This window comes from Oncorhynchus kisutch, linkage group LG10, assembly GCF_002021735.2.
Source record: "Oncorhynchus kisutch isolate 150728-3 linkage group LG10, Okis_V2, whole genome shotgun sequence".
In the NCBI taxonomy this organism is placed as follows: domain Eukaryota; kingdom Metazoa; phylum Chordata; class Actinopteri; order Salmoniformes; family Salmonidae; genus Oncorhynchus; species Oncorhynchus kisutch.
In genome coordinates, this window is record NC_034183.2 from 66,173,702 (window position 1) to 66,193,658 (window position 19,957).

The 19,957-nt window shown below is 44.4% G+C and overlaps 1 protein-coding gene across 1 annotated transcript in view; it reads left to right on the top strand.

The window, feature by feature from the left end:
- Nucleotides 1-19,957, top strand: part of LOC109882227 (speckle-type POZ protein) — a 101,808-nt gene that overhangs the window by 60,735 nt on the left and 21,116 nt on the right. The window lies entirely within an intron of this gene.

Here is a 19,957-nt window from a genome sequence, read left to right on the forward strand (position 1 = left end):
GTTTGTCCTCGGGGTTTCGCCTGCTAAATAAGTTCTGTTTTACTCACGGACATGATTCAAACAGTTTTAGGAACCTCAGTGTTTTCTATCCAAATCTACTAATACTATGCATATCTTATCTTCTGGGGATGAGTAGCAGGCAGTTGAATTTGGGCATGCATTTCATCTGGATGTGGAAATACTGCCCCCTGTCACCAATAAGTTAACTAGCTAGATAGCACATGTTTTGCCATGTTAGCATAGATGTAAGATCAGTCAAAACACTTCACACAAGGCATGGTATCAAAAACCAGATCAAATGAGCTGAAACGAGACACTTACAATTCACCACATCCTAGTTTCTTGTCGTTGTTGCAAGCAATCTGGCCATCCAAAACCATAACACACGGCCTTATGCCGCTTTGAAGTGTGCACACCGCTAACCCGTTTATAGGACACACACCGCTAACCCGTTTATAGGACACACACCGCTAACCCGTTTATAGGACACACACCGCTAACCCGTTTATAGGACACACACCGCTAACCCGTTTATAGGACACACACCGCTAACCCGTTTATAGAACACACACAGCTAACCCGTTTATAGGACACACACCGCTAACCCATTTATAGGACACACACCGCTAACCCGTTTATAGGACACACACCGCTAACCCATTTATAGGACACGCACCGCTAACCCGTTTATAGGACACACACCGCTAACCCGTTTATAGGACACACACCGCAAACCCGTTTATAGGAAACACACAGCTACACTGGGACTAGGGCCAGGAGTCTGTCCTAACCATGTGACCTGACCAGGAAAACCTCATGGGTCATCACTAGTTGCCACAAAGTCATAAACCCTGTCTATTTCTGCAATTACTCTTCGCCAACCCCAACCACACTGATAACCTTATGCCTAACTTTTTAAATTAAGACCAAAAAGGTCTGTGTGGATTCTTATTCCGTCAGTTTGTCAGTAGGGCTCAGGTCAGATGCTGTGTAGGGTTGGGCTAGATTATATCCCCTGTTATTACTAGGCTGTAACAGAGGGGGCAGCAGAGGTCAACCATCTCTCTCTCTGTGTCGCCCAGCCCCCCCTGTTGGATCGGGGAACAGATTAGAGGTTAACTTTCTGGATATGCTAATGTTCTCGTCATGCATTCGCCCATGAATGTTTAAAAAGCATGGTGGTGGCTGTTTAAAGCAAACCTAATTAACCCTGTGGGTATGGTGCTGGAATCCATGTCTTGAAGTTCCCAACTTGTTTGTTACGAGAGAAAGCGGAGCGATGTGCAAGTCTGTTTAAAGTGCTTCCATACTGGGCCTATTGACAGACGAGTAGGAGGGGCATAGCAGCTACTACAGAGCTGTAGGGGTGGTGAGGTGTGACTGCGTGTACTGTGTGTGTGACTGCGTGTACTGTGTGTGTGACTGCGTGTACTGTGTGTGTGACTGCGTGTACTGTGTGTGTGACTGCGTGTACTGTGTGTGTATGCACATGTGTATGTGAGAGAGGCTTGGCATAGAGAGTACTTCCAACACAGCCCTCCCCAGTGGTGTTGGCTGCTGGTTGGTTATAGTCCTGGGTGGCTGCCCCTCTCTTGTGTTAATCTCTGGTAATTACACCAGCTCCGTTAATGAGGAAACCCATGTGGATTTGGCTGGGCGGTACACTGTATTTTACTATATACCAGCATTGATGCGGACCAGTTTAGGTTTTTACCTTAACTTCTATAACGGTATTTGAATGTTTGGTTTGTAATATGCCATGTGTAATGTCCATTTCCTCGCAGACCTAGCCCTGCCCCGTCTCACTCAAGGAGCTCATTTGTTGTTGCTTAACCACAAGACACTTGTGTTCTGTCTGCATGATCAATGCAGCACATGCAACAACGATGTTTCCACTTAGCTTCTTAATATAAATCCACAAGCGTTCTATAAATACACTATGAGTTTGAGTTTCTTACAACCAGACCTCAACGAACACCTTTGGGATGAATTGGAACGCTGACTGCAAGCCAGGCCTAATCGCTCAACATCATTGCCCGATCTCACTAATGCTCTTGTGGCTGAATGGAAGCAAATCCCTGCAGCAATGTTCCAACATCTAGTGGAAAGCCTTCCCAGAAGAGTGGTGGCAGTTATAGCAGCAAAGGGGGGACCAAGTCCATATTAATGGCCATGTTTTTTGCCATATCACCCAGCCCTAGTGTGGGTTACTGTAGTGAGTTAGTGACCCTGGAATAAATGAAAAGGGTTGGAGTGTGAGCGTGCAATAGAGAGAACACTCTTACTTTCCGTGGGAAAGTAAGAGTGTAAAGTACTTCAATATTCCTGGTCCTTGTTCCCCCTGGGATGCAGTCTTTACTACCATTGGAGAACTGTCTCCTCGTTCTCTCATTCTCTTTCCTTCTCTTTTTTTTTTCTTTCTCTTCATTTTTGTATCTCTTTCTCTCCCCTCTCTCTCTCTCTCGCTCCACTCTTTCTCTCTCCTTTTGTAAGAATGCTGTTCATTGACTACTGCTCAGCATTCAACACCATCGTCCCCTCTAAGCTCGTCACCAAGCTTAGGATCCTGGTACTGAACATCTCACTCTGAAGCTGGATCCTGGGCTTCCCGACGGGCCGACCCCAGGTGGTGAAGGGTAGGCAACATCACCTTCACCAAACTGACTCTCAACATGGGACCCCCACTGGGGTGTCCAAATCTCTAAGGATTTAAAATGGTCCACGTGCACAGTCATGAAGAAGGTGTGACGGCGCTTCTTCCCCCTCAGGAGGTTGAAAAGGTTTGGCAATGGGCCCTCACATCCTCAAAGGTCTACAGCTGCGCTATTGGGAGCATCTTCACTGGCTGCATCACTGCTTGGTACGACAACAACACCGCCCTCGATCGCATGGTGATAGAAGATGGTGCGAACAGGCCAGTACATCACTGGGGCCGAGTTCCCTGCCATCCAGGACCTCTATCAGGCGGTGTGAAAGGAAGACCCAGAAAATCATTAGACTCCAGCCCCCCAAGCCATAGACTGTTCTCTCTATTGCACGCTCACAGGACTCTACACACTAACGCACACTGACACTCCAACACACACACACGCACAACACGCACACATTTATACTGAATCTACATACATGCACACACACTCACATACAATCATAAACAGAGTAGCAGCAGTGTAAATTATCATACACTGAGTATACAAAACATTAAGGACGCCTGTTCTTTCCATGACAGACTGATGAGGTGAATCCAGGTGAAAGCTATGATCCCTTATTGATGTAACTTGTTAAATCCACTTGAATCATTGTAGATGAAGAGGAGGAGACAGATTAAAGAAGGATTTTTAAGCCTTGAGACAATTAAGACATGGATTGTGTGTGCCATTCAGAGGGTGAATGGGCAAGACACCATTTTTAAATGCCTTTCAACAGGTTATGGTAGTAGGTGCCAGGCGCACCTGTTTGTGTCAAGAACTGCAATGTGGCTGGTTTTTTCACGCTCAACAGTTTCCTGTGTGTATCAAGAATGGTCCACCACCCAAAGGACATCCAGCCAACCTGACACAACTGTGGTAAGCATTTGGGTCTACATTGGCCAGAATCCCTGTGGAACGCTTTCAACACCTTGTAGAGTCCATGCCTAGATGAATTCAGGCTGTTCTGAGGGCGAAAGGGGTGGGGGTGCTACTCAATAAATAGGAAGAGGTTTCTAATGTTGGGTATACCCTGTGTATATCCTGATGCCTAGTCACCTTACCCCTATACAGTTGAAGTCGGAAGTTTACATACACCTTAGCCAACTACATTTAAACTCAGTTTTTCACAATTCCTTACATTTAATCCTAGTAAAAAATTCCCTGTCTTAGGTCAGTTAGGATCACCACTTTATTTTAAGAATGTGAAATGTCAGAATAATAGTAGAGAGAGTGGTGGGTCAGAAGTTTACATGCACTCAATTCGTATTTGGTAGCATTGCCTTTAAATTGTTTAACTTTGGTCAAACGATTCGGGTAGCCTTCCACAAGCTTCCCACAATAAGTTGGGTGAATTCTGGCCCATTCCTCCTGACAGAGCAGGTGTAACTGAGACAGATTTGTAGTCCTTCTTGCTCACACGCCTTTTCAGTTCTGCCCACAAATTTTCTATCGGCTTGAGGTCAGGGCTTTGTGATGGCCACTCCAATACCTTGACTTTGTTGTCCTTAAGCCATTTTGCCACAACTTTGGAAGTATGCTTGTGGATATTGTCCATTTGGAAGACCCATTTAACTGATGTCTTCAATATATCCAGATAATTTTCCTACCTCATGATGCCATCTATTTTGTGAAGTGCACCAGTCCCTCCTGCAGCAAAGCACCTCCACAACATGATGCTGCCTCCCCCGTGTTTCACGGTTGGGATGGTGTTCTTCAGCTTGCAAGCCTCCCCTTTTTCTTCCAAATATAACGATGGTCATTATGGCCAAACAAGTTCTATTTTTGTTTCATCAGACCAGAGGACATTTCTCCAAAAAGTACGAACTTTGTCCCATGTGCAGTTGCAAACCGTTGTCTGGCTTTTTTATGGCGGTTTTGGAGCAGGGGCTACTTCCTTGCTGAGCAGCCTTTCAGGTTATGTCGATATAAGACTCGTTTTACTGTAGATATAGATACTTTTGTACCTCTTTCCTCCAGCATCTTCACAAGGTCCTTTGCTGTTCTGGAATTGATTTGCACTTTTCGCACCAATGTACGTTCATCTCTAGATGACAGAACGTGTCTCCTTCCTGAGCGTTATGACGGCTGCGTGGTCCCATGGTGTTTATACTTGTGTGCTATTGTTTGTACAAATGAACATGGTACCTTCAGGCGTTTGGAAATTGCTCCCAAGGATGAACCAGACTTGTGGAGGTCTACAATAGTTTTTCTGAGGTCTTGGCTGATTTCTTTTGATGATCCCATGATGTCAAGCAAAGAGGCACTGAGTTTGAAGGTAGGCCTTGAAATCCATCCACAGGTACACCTCCAATTGACTCAAATGATGTCAATTAGCCTATTAGAAGCTTCTAAAGCCATGCCATCCTTTTCTGGAATTTTCCAATCTGTTTAAAGGCACAGTCAACTTAGTGTTTGTATACTTCTGTCCCAATGGAATTGTAATACAGTTAATTATAAGTGAAATAATCTGTCTGTAAACAATTGTTGGGAAAAATAACTTGTGTCATGCACAAAGTGGATGTCCTAACTGACTTGCCAAAACTATATTTTGTTAACAAGAAATTTGTGGAGTGGTTGGAAAACGAGTTTTAATGACGCCAACCTAAGTGTATTTAAACTTACGACTTCAACTGTACATGCAGTGCATTCGGGAATATTCCGGCCCCTTGACTCTTTCCACATTTTGTTAACGTTACAGCACAATAACCCATAATGACAAAGCGAAACTGGTTCTTAATGTTTTGCAAATTTATAAAAAAAAGAAATACCTTATTTACTTAAGTGTTCAGACCCTTTGCTATGAGACTCGAAATTGAGCTCAGGTGCATCCTCTTTTCAATTGATCATCCTTGATGTTTCTTCAACTTGATTGGAGTCCCACTGTGTTCAATTCAAATAATTGTACACTATTTGGAAAGGCACACCCCTGTCTATATAAGGTCCCACAGTAGACAGTGCATGTCAGAGCAAAAACCAAAGTAATGCGGTCGAAGGAATTGTCTGTAAAGGTCAGAGACAGGATTGTATTGAGGCACAGATCTGGGATAGGGTACCACAACATTTCTACAGCATTGAAGGTCCCCAAGAACACAGAGGCCTTCATCTTTCTTAAATGGAAGAAGTTTGGAACCACACAACTCTTCCTGGAACTGACCGCCTGGCTAAACTGAGCAATCAGGAGAAGGGCCTTGGTCAGGGAGGTGAACAGGAACCCAAATGGTCACTTTGACAGAGCTCCAGAGATCCTCTGTGGAGATGGGTGAACCTTCCAGAAGGACAACCATCTCTGCAGCGCTCCACCAATCAGGCCTTTATGGCAGAGGGGCTTGTCGGAAGGCACTCCTCAGTGCACATGATAGGCCGCTTGGAGTTTGCCAAAAGGATCCTAAATACTCTGACAGACCATGAGAAATACAATTATCTTGACTGATGAAACTAACTCTTTGGCCTGAATGCCCAGCATTATGTCTGGAGGAAACCTAGTACCATCCCTACAGTAAACCTTGGTGGTGGCAGCAGCATGCGGTGTAGATATTTTCAGCAGCAGAGACTGTGAGACTAGTCAGGATCGAGGGAAAGATTAACGGAGCAAAGTAGATATCCTTGATTAAAAAAATCTGCTCCAGAGCACTCAGGACCTCAGGCTGGGGTGAAGGTTCACCTTCCAACAGGACAATAACCTTAAGCACACAGCCAAGACTACACAGGAGTGGCTTCGGGACAAGTCTCTAAATGTTCTTGAGTGGTTCAGCAAGAGCCCTGACTTGAACCCGAACTAACATCTCTGGAGAGACCTGGAAATAGCTGAGCAACGGTGCTCCCCATCCAACCTGGCAGGGCTTGAGAGGAACACTCCAAATACAGGTGTGCCGAGCTTGTAGGCTCATACCCAGTAAGACTCGAGGCTGTAATCGCTGTCAAAGGTGCTACAACCAAGTACTGGGTAAAGGATCTGAATACTTAAGTAAATGTGGTATTTATTTATGAACTTATTTTTGCTTTGTCGTTATGGGTTAGAATAAGGCTGTAATGTAACTGTGGGAAAAGTCAAGGGGTCTGAATACTTTGTAAATGCACAGTCCGTACCTCTATCACTCCAGCATCCCTGCCTCAAACTGACCCTGTGCATAGCTTCTTACTTTCTTGTGTTCTTCTTTCTCTGTACTAGTGCATTTGACATTAAAACTTAAACCTCTTATCTCTCCTTCCTTCCTTCCCTCTCTCTCTCTCCCTTCCCCCTCTTTTGCTTTCTTGGCCACATGTTCCTGTCCTGCTTCTGAGAGAGAGAGGGAACACCCCAGAGTCCAGTGCTCTTCTATCTTCTCTTGGCTCTTTTCCCAATGCCACCCCTCTTCCCCCTCTCCTGACTTTGCTCATCTCCCTTCTCTTGTTTCCTCCTCACTGCTCCCTCCTCTCCCTTCCTTTGCTATATGCCTCCTCTCTTTTATATCTCTCGCTCTCCTCTACATCTCTCCTCGCAGGTATTTAATGAAAGGATAGTTTCCATTAAAGTTTCTGTGCTTGCTGTCATTAGAGGTGGTCTGAGAGGAGGAGTAAAGGAAAGGAGCGGTCCCTTCGGAGGAGGAGAGAGAACAGGAGGTGGCAGGAGGGGAGGAGGCGAGAGGGTAAAGGAAATGTGGTTATCCCGCTCGCTCGTTATCCCGCTCGCTCGTTATCCCGCTCGCTCGTTATCCCGCTCGCTCGTTATCCCGCTCGCTCGTTATCCCGCTCGCTCGTTATCCCGCTCGCTCGTTATCCCGCTCGCTCGTTATCCCGCTCGCTCGTATCCCGCTCGCTCGTTATCCCGCTCGCTCGTTATCCCGCTCGCTCGTTATCCCGCTCGCTCGTTATCCCGCTCGCTCGTTATCCCGCTCGCTCGTTATCCGCCGCTCGGCTCGTTATCCCGCTCGCTCGTTATCCCGCTCGCTCGTTATCCCGCTCGCTCGTTATCCCGCTCGCTCGTTATCCCGCTCGCTCGTTATCCCGCTCGCTCGTTATCCCGCTCGCTCGTTATCCCGCTCGCTCGTTATCCCGCTCGCTCGTTATCCCGCTCGCTCGTTATCCCGCTCGCTCGTTATCCCGCTCGCTCGTTATCCCGCTCGCTCGTTATCCCGCTCGCTCGTTATCCCGCTCGCTCGTTATCCCGCTCGCTCGTTATCCCGCTCGCTCGTTATCCCGCTCGCTCGTTATCCCGCTCGCTCGTTATCCCGCTCGCTCGTTATCCCGCTCGCTCGTTATCCCGCTCGCTCGTTATCCCGCTCGCTCGTTATCCCGCTCGCTCGTTATCCCGCTCGCTCGTTATCCCGCTCGCTCGTTATCCCGCTCGCTCGTTATCCCGCTCGCTCGTTATCCCGCTCGCTCGTTATCCCGCTCGCTCGTTATCCCGCTCGTTCCGCTCGTTATCCCGCTCGCTCTCGTTATCCATATCGTTATCTACATCTCTCTCGTTATCCATATCGTTATCTACATCTCTCTCGTTATCCATATCGTTATCTACATCTCTCTCGTTATCCATATCGTTATCTACATCTCTCTCGTTATCCATATCGTTATCTACATCTCTCTCGTTATCCATATCGTTATCTACATCTCTCTCGTTATCCATATCGTTATCTACATCTCTCTCGTTATCCATATCGTTATCTACATCTCTCTCGTTATCTATATCTCTCTCTCTCGTTATCTATATCTCTCTCTCTCGTTATCTATATCTCTCTCTCTCGTTATCTATATCTCTCTCTCTCGTTATCTATATCTCTCTCTCTCGTTATCTATATCTCTCTCTCGTTATCTATATCTCTCTCTCTCGTTATCTATATCTCTCTCTCTCGTTATCTATATCTCTCTCTCTCGTTATCTATATCTCTCTCTCTCGTTATCTATATCTCTCTCTCTCGTTATCTATATCTCTCTCTCTCGTTATCTATATCTCTCTCTCTCGTTATATATATCTCTCTCTCTCGTTATATATATCTCTCTCTCTCTCGTTATATATATCTCTCTCTCTCTCTCGTTATATATCTCTCTCTCTCTCTCGTTATATATATCTCTCTCTCTCTCTCGTTATATATATCTCTCTCTCTCTCTCTTTATATATATCTCTCTCTCTCTCGTTATATATATCTCTCTCTCTCTCGTTATATATATCTCTCTCTCTCTCGTTATATATATCTCTCTCTCTCTCTCGTTATATATATCTCTCTCTCTCTCTCGTTATATATATCTCTCTCTCTCTCTCGTTATATATATCTCTCTCTCTCTCTCGTTATATATATCTCTCTCTCTCTCTCGTTATATATATCTCTCTCTCTCTCTCGTTATATATATCTCTCTCTCTCTCTCGTTATATATATCTCTCTCTCTCTCTCGTTATATATATCTCTCTCTCTCTCTCGTTATATATCTCTCTCTCTCTCTCTCGTTATATATATATCTCTCTCTCTCTCTCTCCTCTCGTTATATATATCTCTCTCTCTCTCGTTATATATATCTCTCTCTCTCTCGTTATTATATCTCTCTCTCTCTCGTTATATATATCTCTCTCTCTCTCGTTATATATCTCTCTCTCTCGTCTCTCTCTCCTCGTTATATATCTCTCTCTCTCGTTATATATCTCTCTCTCTTCTCGTTATATATCTCTCTCTCTCTCGTTATATATCTCTCTCTCTCTCGTATATATCTCTCTCTCTCTCTCTCGTTATATATATCTCTCTCTCTCTCTCTCTCTCGTATATATATCTCTCTCTCTCTCTCTCTCTCTCGTTATATATATCTCTCTCTCTCTCTCTCTCTCTCTCTTATATCTCTCTCTCTCTCTCGTTATATATATCTCTCTCTCTCTCTCGTTATATATCTCTCTCTCTCTCTCTCGTTATATATATCTCTCTCTCTCTCTCGTTATATATATCTCTCTCTCTCTCTCGTTATATATATCTCTCTCTCTCTCTCTCGTTATATATATCTCTCTCTCTCTCTCGTTATATATATCTCTCTCTCTCTCTCGTTATAGATCTCTCTCTCTCTCTCGTTATATATCTCTCTCTCTCTCTCGTTATATATCTCTCTCTCTCTCGTTATATATCTCTCTCTCTCTCTCTCTCTCTCGTTATATATATCTCTCTCTCTCTCTCGTTATATATATCTCTCTCTCTCTCTCGTTAATAATATATCTCTCTCTCTCTCTCGTTATATATATCTCTCTCTCTCTCGTCGTTAATATATTATCTCTCTCTCTCTCTCGTTATATATATCTCTCTCTCTCTCTCGTTATAATATCTCTCTCTCTCTCTCGTTATATATATCTCTCTCTCTCTCTCTCGTTATATATATCTCTCTCTCTCTCTCTCTTTATATATATCTCTCTCTCTCTCGTTATATATATCTCTCTCTCTCTCTCGTTATATATATCTCTCTCTCTCTCTCGTTATATATATCTTCTCTCTCTCTCTCTCTCGTTATATATCTCTCTCTCTCGTTATATATCTCTCTCTCTCTCGGTATATATCTCTCTCTCTCTCTCGTTATATATATCTCTCTCTCTCTCTCGTTATATATATCTCTCTCTCTCTCTCGTTATATATATCTCTCTCTTCTCGTTATATATATCTCTCTCTCTCTCGTTAATATATCTCTCTCTCTCTCTCTCGTTATATATATATCTCTCTCTCTCTCTCGTTATATATATCTCTCTCTCTCTCTCTCTCTCGTTATATATATCTCTCTCTCTCTCGTTATATATATCTCTCTCTCTCTCTCGTTATATATATCTCTCTCTCTCTCTCGTTATATATCTCTCTCTCTCTCTCTCTCTCGTTATATATATCTCTCCTCTCTCTCTCGTTATATATATCTCTCTCTCTCTCTCTCTCGTTATATATATCTCTCTCTCTCTCTCGTTATATATCTCTCTCTCTCTCTCTCTCGTTATATATATCTCTCTCTCTCTCTCGTTATATATCTCTCTCTCTCTCTCGTTATATCTCTCTCTCTCTCTCTCTCTCGTTATATATCTCTCTCTCTCTCTCTCTCGTTATATATCTCTCTCTCTCTCTCTCGTTATATATCTCTCTCTCTCTCTCTCTCGTTATATATATCTCTCTCTCTCTCTCGTTATATATCTCTCTCTCTCTCTCTCGTTATATATATCTCTCTCTCGTTATATATCTCTCTCTCTCTCTCTCGTTATATCTCTCTCTCTCTCTCTCTCTCGTTTATATCTCTCTCTCTCTCTCTCTCGTTTATATCTCTCTCTCTCTCTCTCTCTCGTTATATATCTCTCTCTCTCTCTCTCTCGTTATATATCTCTCTCTCTCTCTCTCGTTATATATATCTCTCTCTCTCTCTCTTATATATATATCTCTCTCTCTCTCTCGTTATATATATATCTCTCTCTCTCTCTCTCTCGTTATATATCTCTCTCTCTCTCTCTCGTTATATATATTCTCTCTCTCTCTCTCTCTCGTTATATATATCTCTCTCTCTCTCGTTATATATATCTCTCTCTCTCTCGTTATATATATCTCTCTCTCTCTCTCTCTCGTTATATATATCTCTCTCTCTCTCTCTCTCTCGTTATATATATCTCTCTCTCTCTCTCGTTATATATATCTCTCTCTCTCTCTCGTTATATATCTCTCTCTCTCTCTCTCGTTATATATATCTCTCTCTCTCGTTATATATATCTCTCTCTCTCTCTCGTTATATATATCTCTCTCTCTCTCTCTCGTTATATATCTCTCTCTCTCTCTCTCGTTATATATATTCTCTCTCTCTCTCTCGTTATATCTCTCTCTCTCTCTCTCTCTCGTTATATATTCTCTCTCTTCTCTCTCGTTATATATCTCTCTCTCTCTCTCTCTCGTTATATATCTCTCTCTCCTCTCTCTCCGTTATATACTCCTCTCTCTCTCTCTCCTGTTAGTATATTCCTTCTCTTCGTTATATATCTCTCTCTTCTCGTTATATCTCTCTCTCTGCGTTTATATCTCTCTCTCTCGTCTATATCTCTCTCTCTCTCTCGGTTATATCTCTCTCTCTCTCTCTCGTTATATCTCTCTCTCTCGCTCTCTCGTTAAATATATCTCGTCTCTCTCTCTTCTCTCGTTTATTATCTCTTTCTCTCTCTCCTCGTTATATCTCTCTCTCTCTTCTCGCTTATTAAGCTCTCTCTCTCTCTCTTATATCTCCTCTTCCTCTCTCTTATATCTCTCTCTCTCTCTCGTTAATTCTCTCTCTCTCTCTCGTTATATCTCTCTCTGTCTCTCTCGTTATATATAGTCTCTTCCTCTCTCGTTAAATTATCTCTCTCTCTCTCTCGTTATATATTCTCTCTCTCTCTCTCTCTCGTTATTATAATCTCTCTCTCTCTCTCTCTCTTTATATATATCTCTCTCTCTCCTCCTCGTTATTATATATATCTCTCTCTCTCTCTCTCGTTAATATATATCTCTCCTCTCTCTCTCTCGTATATATATATCTCTCTCTCTCTCTCTCGTTATATCTCTCTCTCTCTCGTTATATATCTCTCTCTCGTTATATATCTCTCTCTCGTTCTCTCTCTCTCGTTATATATCTCTCTCTCGTTCTCTCTCTCTCGTTATATATCTCTCACTCGCTATCTCTCTCTCGCTCTCTCTCGTTATATATCTCTCGCGTTATATATCTCTCTCTCTCTCTCTCGTTATATATATATCTCTCTCTCTCGTTATATATCTCTCTCTTGTTATATATCTCTCTCTCAATTCAATTTGCTTTATTGGCATGATGTAACAATGTATATATTGCCAAAGCTTATTTTGGGTATTTACAATATAAAAATGAGAATCAAAATTGTCAACGGGACAACATTAACAACAATAAGCAAGTGTCAAAATAACCATACATTCAATAATAACAATAAGTATACAGTAGAGTACATGTGCAGGTTGATTGGTCTGTCAGACACTGTCCCTCAACTTATGGCAGGCAGCAATGTAGTGCGCTGCCAGCCCACAGCTCTCTGCGTCCTCCCCCAACAGGAAGGGTAGCCTACTCTCATCTGAGAGGTCTTTGAAACATTGAAAATGGGTTTCAAATTTGGGAAAATGTCACTCTCTAATTGTTTTATATTTTTTACATTTTGTCAGGATATCCAACTCCGTCTCAGGTTCTGCTGTTCTGTAGTGGTTGCACAGCCTTTCCTCTACAGGGAGCCAGGTTTTCTGTCTCTGCCCTTCTCAATGGCAAGGCTGTGCTCACTGAGCCTGTACTTTGTCAAGGTTTTTCTAAGGTTTTGATCAGTAACCATGATCAAATATTTCGCCACTGTGTACTGTCGATTTAGGGCCAGATAGCACTCCAATTTGCTTTGTGTTTGTGTTTCCCAATAAGCAATATAGTATTGTTTTGACTGTGTTGTAATTTGGTTTATCATGATTTATTGGATGTTCTGGTCCTGAGGCTTCAGTGCGTTAGTAGAACAGGTTTGTGAACTCAGCCCCAGGACCAGCTGGACTCTTTTCTTTGCTCAGCTCTCTCTCTCATTATACATCTCTCTCAGGACCAGCTGGACTCTTTTCTTTGCTCTGCTCTCTCTCGTTATACATCTCTCTCGTTATACATCTCTCTCGTTATACATCTCTCTCGTTATACATCTCTCTCGTTATACATCTCTCTCGTTATACATCTCTCTCGTTATACTTCTCTCTCGTTATACTTCTCTCTCGTTATACATCTCTCTCGTTATACATCTCTCTCGTTATACATCTCTCTCGTTATACATCTCTCTCGTTATACATCTCTCTCGTTATACATCTCTCTCGTTATACATCTCTCTCGTTATACAACTCTCTCGTTATACATCTCTCTCAGGACCAGCTGGACTCTTTTCTTTGCTCTGCTCTCTCTCTCGTTATACCTTCTCTCTCTCTCTCGTTATCTCTCTCGCTCTCTCTCGTTATCTCTCTTGCGCTCTCTCGTTAATGGCCATATGGTCCCGTCCTGCCTCTGAGAGGGTGGAATAGCCCCAGAGCCCAGCACACATCTCTTCCCTCTCTCCTGGTATTTGTTCTCCAACTCTTATCCTCTCCTGTGGCCCCCTTCCCTCTCCTATCCTCTCTCCCTCCCCTGGCCCCTCATCTTCTCCCCTCAGGCAGAGATGTAGAACAGGGTGTGTGGTGGAGAGGAGACATGTACCCGTGTGAATTGGTGCCAGCTGAAAGCCCTCTTTCTGTCTGCTCCTTAGGCAGTTATTTAAACCCCACACCAGCGAACTGGCTGGGTGTCATGTTATCCCTCATGTTATCTCTCACTCTCTTGTTATCTCGCTCTCGTTATCTTGCACTTGTGATCTCGCTCTCTTGTTATCACGCTCATGCTCTCGCGCCCGTGATCTCGCTCTCTCTATAATCTTCTTCCCTCTGTTCATCTCTGCCAAAGCTCCAGACACCTGCAGGTATTTAATGAGAAGATAGTTCCCATTAAAGGTTCTGTGCTGGCTGTCACGAGTTGTTCTGAGAGGAGGAGTGAAGGAAAGATGAGGTCCCTTCAGAGGAGAAGAGAGCACAGGAGGGGGTGGAGGAGGAGAGTGAGAGAAAGGACATGTATGTGGATGACAGGAAAAAGGGGAGATGATGGGCAGAATTGGATGGATAGAAGTTTAGGAGAAATGTGCAGGCAGACAGATTAATGGGTTGGTATGTGGAGGAGAAGTGTCTACTTTCCTCACTTCTCTAATGAGACACCCTGGTAAATGGCTGGTCTCTCTCTAGCCTCCTCTCTTCTCTGACAGGACTAACCTCACTCACCAAGGTCACAGTTTAAATACACTGTATGGATCTAGTTTTAAAGCAGTGTAATGTATGGATCTCTAGCTCCGGTCCTGGAGAACTAACTGTATATAGGATTTTGTTCCAAAACCAGCTGGGATGAAGCAAAACCTGCACACCAGTAGTTCTCAAGGACTGTAGTTTTTCACCCCTTCACATATGTTAGTTGGAGAACTTCCTCATAAAACTTACTGTATCTCTGCCTAAGGGGTTTTGCTTACTGTTAAGTGTGGCTAGCTCTATTCAGAAAGTTGAACAGAAGTGTCTTTCGGATACTCAGTCATCCTAAATTGGTAAGTCAGTGGTCCACCTTTAGGCAGACAGAGGTAGTGTCAGAGAGCATCGGCTGGTGGTCATGATTGTCTTGTTTCAGGTAGCCTCCATCTTTTTCACCCACTCTGTCACCTCAGGGAGTGAATGAACCACTGAAGGGTTTTCTCATTCTACCCCAGCATAACTCTTACTTCATAACAGTGATGATTCAATAATGCTTCTAGTCTCATCCTAACCACCCTACAGCCTCTTTGTATCCACAGAGCTTTCTTTCTATCTTTCTCTCTCTCCTCTGTATCCTCTCTCCTCTTTTCATCTCCACCGTCTCCTCCCAGGGAGTGTGTGAATAAATGAGGTGGGTGCTGATGTTCAGCTGTTTCCTCCTCTTACCCCTGCTCTTTCTCTCTCGCTGTCTCTCGTGTTCCCCCCCCCCCCCCCCCCCATTTCTTTCTCCTGGCTGTCTGTGGGTAAGCACTTTGCCGGGTGACAGCGCCCATCCTTCACAGGGCCCTGCCATATGCCACGCTGCTGTCAGAGGAGACTGCTGCAGATGCTCCAGCTGCTCTCTTCGCCCCTATCTACCTCCCTACACACCTCCCTTTCTCGCCTCGCACACTTCCCCAAACTGAGACGGGGAGATGTGTAGAGGCTCAGTGAGACTGAGACACAAAGTAAGAGACTTGGTTAGGAAGGATAGACAGAGAAAGAATGGGAAGGATGGAAGATGGGTGGAAATAGTTTGAGAGAAGATGTAACAGGGTTTGGAGTAGGCTTGGGCGGTATCCAGATTTTCATATTGTCATATCGCCCTTCTCATATACCAGGATTTACAGTATAACTGGCATAGCACGCAAGGGGGGTGCTAAAAACTCAAGGAAAGCCCATTGGGCTTGTATTACCACAAACTACTATAATAGTGAAATCACATAGCTAAATGCTAACGGGCAAAAATTGACAAACTAATTGCAAAGACTGGCAAACCCAGCTCATAAAGTTATTACAAGCATAGCTACTAGCTACCGGATATCATTTTCGATCTGTATGGACATTTACAAGCGATAAATTGTGCAAATGAACAAAGTTGTGATGCTTGCTTTTCTGAAGGAAGAGAAGCATGTGTACATGGAGCAGATGGGAGAAGAATGGAGGGGGGGGGGGGGACACTAGTATGAAGCACAGGGGGGAAATAACTCATCCAGAGATCTTTGACTTCTGGCAGAAAGCCATACTAAGATATCTGATGGAAAACATTCAGTAGTGAATTGCACATAAGTGTAAGTACATCACCTCATTGCGCTGCACAACAGAGACTCACTGATAGGTATAGAATGCTATGGATTCACCACATGGCTTTCTCCCAGTGTGCTGTTTATAGACAAACGCGTGACTGGCTCAACTGTTCTGGGGCGCTACGATAAGCTTCATCGTTTAAAATGGGACAGGTGAAATGAAGAAAGCTTTATCTCCTAAAGTATTGCACAAGTGGACTGCAGGTAACAACTTAAAAAGTAGCTACAAATATGAACATTTATTGAAAAAGTTTGAATAAATATTTTTGAATATTGGGAGAACCATCCCGTGGCTTTTTCCAAATACACCGCTATACGATATACAATATATTGCCCAAGCCTAGTTTGGAGTAGGGATAGAGCGAGGGTAAAATGGCATAGAAATGAGTTGGCGACAGAGAGAATAAGTGAGGGAAATAAAGCAAGGTGACACTTGAGAGAAAGAAAGAGGGTTAGAGACCCAGTAACTGAGACAGACAGATGAATAGTGATAGATGGAGAGAAGATGAGACAGGAGAAAAGTGCCATTGTTTCATGTTGATCCTCATCTGATCCCCATGGGGCGGCAGGCAGCCTAGTGGTTAGAGCATTGGAACAGTAACCGAAAGGTTGCAAGATCGAATCCCCGAGCTGACGAGGTAAAAATCTGTCCTTCTGCCCCTGAACAAGGCAGTTAACCCACTGTTCCTGGTCGTCATTGAAAGTAAGAATTTGTTTTTAACTGACTTGCCTAGTTAAATAAAGGTCAAATAAAATCTACTGGGCTTTCACCATTTCTTTCTTTTTTTTATACCCCTTTTTCTCCCCAATTTCGTGGTATCCAATTGTTGTAGTAGCTACTATCTTGTCTCATCGCTACAACTCCCGTACGGGCTCGGGAGAGACGAAGGTTGAAAGTCATGCGTCCTCCGATACACAACCCACCCAGCCGTACTGCTTCTTAACACAGCGCGCATCCAACCCGGAAGCCAGCACCAATGTGTCGGAGGGTACACCGTGCACCTGGCAACCTTGGTTAGCGCGCACTGTGCCCGGCCCGCCACAGGAGTTGCTGGTGCGCGATGAGACAAGGACATCCCTACCGACCAAGCCCTCCCTAACCCGGACGACGCTAGGCCAATTGTGCGTCGCCCCACGGACCTCCCGGTCGCGGACGGTTACGACAGAGCCTGGGCGCGAACCCAGGGACTCTGATGGCACAGCTGGCGCTGCAGTACAGCGCCCTTAACCACTGTGCCACCCGGGAGGCCCTGGCTTTCACCATTTCGCTGTGTCCCCAGCGCATCAACATTGATCTCACGTGTATCTGTTCCTAGTTGGGTTAGGCGGTATCCAGATTTGCATACCTTAATACCGTGCTTGTGCCTTCCCGGAATCCTCCAGATCGTTTCCTTCAAGCGCTGTTAAATCGGGCCTCCATCTCAAAGCTATCAGTTTAGTGTCTCTGTGATCTTCCTCGATAGTTTCAAGGGATCTGAATGGCTGGCCTGCCTGTGTTCCTGCATCCGTGTGTCTGCGTCGGTCTGTCTGCCCTTCTCTCTGCCACCCAGGCAGTTGTTTGTCTCTGTGGAAGAACAAGGCTGGCGAGACAACAGTAACACATGACTCCGAAACTAGCTGCTGTGGCTCTGGACCGCTCTCTCTCTCTCTCTCGTGCGCGTTGTTCACCAGCTTGACTTCAAATCATGCATGAAATATGCCTCTGCCCCCGTCTGTGTGTAGATCCACTCAAAAACATCTGTGGCGGACGGGTGCAGGCTGGTCTGCTGAAATACCAACTGTAGATCTAGTCCAGTACCCTGGTGTGAATGGTGTCTCCATGGACTCAATGGAATGCTCATCAGTAGTGTTAACTGTCACTCACCATCTAAAGTATGGGAATAATTTGGCTCATCCGCTATGAAGCTTTAATGGGTTGCCAGCAGGGTTGACTGGTATGTTTTGCCCCAGTTAAGCACCTAGATTTAAGTCATTTGGTTTAATGTCTGCATGTGTGAGTGTGGGGTTTTAGATGTGTGTGGCCTTATTTTGGGGTTTGCTGATACCTCTGAGGAAAGTATGTTTATAAAGACAGTGTGTTTGCATTCAATATAGTTTGTGTGTCTTGAGCAGCACTGTTTACTCTGGTTGACTGGAGAGGAGCTGGAGAGAGAGCGGATGAAGGGCCAGTCATGCATTATAAAAAGCTGCTGATGAGTTCTGCACTCGGGGGTTCAGACGACAAGTTTAAAAGATCACACACCTATTAAGGCAGAGCTGAGGAAAGGTGTGTGTGCGTGTGACCCAGTCTGCTCTGGATTGATCAGAGAAAAGTCTCATATTGAACATAAGACACAGTGGAGGGAAAAGAAAGTGTTCCATAACTTAATGAACTTGATTTGCTCATTTTTTCAGGACTATTTCACTCATGGCGTACTGTAAATCTATAAACAGCCACGTAGAGGAGTAAAAGAGACTGACGCAGAAATGAATGAATCTTCTGGGCTCTGAGATTCCATAGCAACTGTCTGGTCTGCAGAGATCAAGAGGGCTGCTGTGAGTCGATAGAGAAACCAGCAGGTCAGGGGTTAAGGCCATTAATGAACATCGCCACCATAATGATGGTAATATACGGCCTTGCTGACGAGGATGATGGTGATGATTGTTGAACATGCTGGTTATGAAGATGAAGATGATGATGACAGGAGAACATGACTGAGGGGTGAAGACAGAGAGTAGTTTAGTCAGTTTGTGTAAATAGGAGCTTGCTGCAGAGCTACAGCAAAGTGTTGTTTCCACCTGGTTAGTTGATGGAATAATGGGCCAGGTTAGCCAGTGTGATTAGCCTAGCGTGGCTAGCCTAGCGTGGCTTGCCGTGCTATACAGAGGCTGAGTGCACCGCCATGCTTATTTATACCAACAGACACACATGAAACAGAAACACTCCCATCTGAATTTACCACTATATATAATGAGTGCAGCCCAATTTACACCCTATTCCCTACAGTCAAAAGTTGAGCACTATATAATAGGGCGCTATTTGATACGCGGCCATACAGAGTGCATCTCAACAGACCCAGTGCTGTCTGTGTTGACTTACCTGTTCCCTCCCTCTTACTCAGTCTCCAGTTTACCTCTTTTAATATGCCTCCTATACTGTCTTCTTTCTCCTTCTCTCTCTCATCTCACTCTTCATCTCTCCTCCACATGTGTGTCTCTCCCAATCCGTATGAGTTGCTAATCATTGTCTTATGAGTGCCTTGTGAATGTACTTTTGAGTGTGTGTGTGTGTGTGTGTGTGTGTGTGGAGATGGATGTACATCATTCATACTAAAGTCCCCCTGGAGTGTGATTTATGGAGCCAGCTGTGGGTACCAGACTGTGCCACACACACAGTGATACACAATACTCATGGTCACAATGCTCTCCTCTCAACATCACCATTTTCTTTGTACTGTGCCCCTGCAATGTCATCACAGGAAATGAGCTTGTGTTTATGAGAGTCTATTTCCTCCATGGGATCCTATACCCTCCTATTATTTCTCTCTGTCTGTCACCCTGTCCTGCCTTTTTTCTCCCAGTCTTTTATTCTCCATGTCTAACCCTCCCGCCCTGTCTTTCTCTCCCCTCCAGGCTAACACTTACACCTCCATCAGGAGCAAACAAGGGTCCTTGACATTCAATTTCCTGCTTGCCACACACTTTTTCATTGTGTTTTTCTCCCCTTCCGTCTCTGCCTGAGTCAGATGGGGAGACAGAGGGACGGGCGGACTGTGGAACGGAGAGAGGAACAGACAGGGAGGGTGTTTTTCATGGGGGGCAGCCTCCCTCCCTGTCTGAACAGCCCAGTAGCAAGGTCAACTTACTGGGATGCATTTGGGAGTTTGTGGTCATGACACAGCTTTTTCTGGGAACAGTTTTA